Below are 2,992 nucleotides of genomic sequence, written 5' to 3'. Positions count from 1 at the left end.
TAAAATTTATGTATACATTTAATATCAATATTTAATGACTATTAAAGAATTCAATTTAATTTTAACATTTGTTTATCTATAAAATTAATTTTTACTTAATGATTTTTTAATATTCAATGAATATTAAAGAATTCAATTTGATTTTAACGTTTTTTTATTTATAAAATTAAATTTTATTTAATGAATATTTTTTATAATGATTCTAAATTAATTTGTGATATATTATGATATATATTGATAAATATTAAGAATCATATTAATTAATAATTGAGTTTATACAAAATAAAAAATTTAAAATGTTTACTTTAAATGTGAGAAATTTTGTTTCCACAGAAACAAATGTGAGTCGAAAAAATAAATATATGAGGTTGTTTGGATTGAGGATGATAGAATGGATTTGTGAGAATGGTTTGTTGTAAGTTTACAAATTTATCCTGGTTATTAATAAATATTTAAAAAATGAATTATGTTTTTTTTAATAGGTTTGAATTAATTAAATTTTTTTAATATATAATATATATAATTGCTTATATTTTTTTAATAAAAAATTAAAACATATAATAGAAAATATTTTTGTGTTAAATTGTAATAAATTTATTAAATATATTAAAATTTATGAAAATAGTATTTATTACTATATTCATTTGTTATTTTATATAACTATATATGTTTTTTTATATTAAAATTTTATTTTTTTATTTTCATTATTTATAATTATATGTTGTTATTAATAATATAATTAAATATTTTTTAAATTATAAATAAAGTTATGTAATATTTAATTTTGTATACTGTAATAAAATGCATGCACAAGGGTATTTGGATAAAATACAATAATTCTACAAGAATCCGAACAAATCTCTTCATTTGTGTGAAGAATGAAAAAAACCTTACACCCTCTCTCTCATCCACTCCCCTACTACAAAATCATTAAAACAAATAAAAAAAACAATCATTCCCTCCTTCCCCCTCTCTCTTCATACTTGGAAAGGTTCAACATAGATTTACCATAAAAGACTATGACATTTTTGACAAATAAATTGATTATAACATGACTTGATATGTAAATTAATTTGTCCTTAGGTTAGTTTGAATGGCTACACACTATTGACTTTAAATATAAATTTTGAAATAATTCATTTATTATTTTAATGTAACAGATAAGAAGATTTATTTAAATATATTTTAAATACAATAACCATAAGAAACTTATCTTCTTCAACATATTTAATTTTATTTTATTTAAATATTTAGATAGATCAAACACATTCTGTACTTTAACAGTTTAGGTTTGATACATTTATCTGGGTGTGAAAATAAAAGTATATTTAGAAGTTTGGTTGCTGCGAAAACTAATAGAATATTTAGAAAAAATAATTATAACTATTATATGGATTCAAGTAAGAATTGACGTAAATTCTTTTATATAATTTTTTATTATTATTAACTGATTGAAAGAACGTTTATTTTATTTTTTTTATACGTTGCTTTAAATTTACTTCACATTAAAGTGAGAAGAGAATGGTTTGAATAGGAAAAATTTCAAGTAGATGAATTTATGTCTATGCTAGAAGGTCAAACCTTGAAATCAGGCTGGAATAACAAATGACTATGGAGAGACCCGCAAACTTGTAAGTATTCTGTCAAAAATGTTTATAAAATCCTCTCCAATTCAACCTCATGTGCTTTTAATGATGATGTGTATAGAGAGTCCTATGGGGTCTATTGATCCCACCCTCGATACAATGCTTTGCTTGGACGACATTGCAAGACAGGATTGCCACAAAGCAAAATTTGATTAGAAGATCGATTCATCTTGTGGATTCTCTATGCGTTTTATGTGGGAGCGAGGAGGAAACGACTTCCCATCTCTTAGATATCATGTCCGATTGCAATTTTGTTTGGAATTTATACAGTAAATGGATAGGGGTTAGTTCCGTAAATCATTTTGTTTTGAATAAACACTTCAAACAATTTCATTGTACTTGGTTTAGCAAAGAAGGTAATAAGTTGTGAAAGGAGTGCGAGTTTCAATCATGTGGTGCATTTGGAAACACAGGAATGAGACAATGTTCAATCAAGCAAAAGTGGATGCATGCGAAATCTTTTCTTTGGTTCAAGTGTAGTCATCGGCTTGATTAAAAAACAAGGTTACATAGGTGTCTTTTTCTTTATCAGATTGGGTCCAATATCCAATTACTTGTATTAACATGGTAACAAACAATTGATACACTACAAGAAAATAATGAAATATAAACTAATTTTTAGAGACCAAAACTAATTAGTTGCTATAGTGACTAAATTAGAGATTAAAAAAAATTGGTTTCTAAATTAGTTTCTATTATTGGTAAATGGTTTCTAAATTGGTGTCTAATTAGCCACCAAAGTTTTTGCTACCAAATTTAAAATCTAAATAATTGGTAGAAAAACCTTGGTTGTTAATTAAACACAAATTTAAAAACCATTTAATAATAATAAAAACTAATTTAAAAATAAAATTAAATTGGTTTGTATTTCATCTTGATATTTATGTGGTTTAAAAAAACTTATTTAGGTTTGCATTCGTTATAGAACTTTTGGAGAAAATGAATGGTATTTTTTTTTTAAAAGGATTGAACTCTATATTCCCTTTCTGTGTAATTTATTATTTGCTAATTAAAAAAAAACTTGATGTTAAAAAAGTTTAAGCACTCTTTTAGTGTTACTCATAATTACCTGAATTTTTAAAAAAAAACGTGTTTTTCGCTAAAGGTATACTATTAATTTTCCTCATCTTTTAATTATTTTATATTTTCTTATGGAACTTCAAATTTGGAGTGTTTAGCAAATTTAACTACACTTTTCCGTAGACGCAATAAGTGGTGAACAAATTATGGAACAAAAAATTATTAAATAACATTGGATAACCCTTAATCTCTAGTTTCAATAAATTAATTTTTAATTACAATATAAATTATTTAATAACATTTAGTTATATAATTAAATATTTTTT

The sequence above is a fragment of the Phaseolus vulgaris genome, chromosome 8 (genome assembly GCF_051622355.1).
Source record: "Phaseolus vulgaris cultivar YP4 chromosome 8, ASM5162235v1, whole genome shotgun sequence".
Classification (NCBI taxonomy): domain Eukaryota; kingdom Viridiplantae; phylum Streptophyta; class Magnoliopsida; order Fabales; family Fabaceae; genus Phaseolus; species Phaseolus vulgaris.
Note: the sequence above shows the minus strand (reverse complement) of the source record.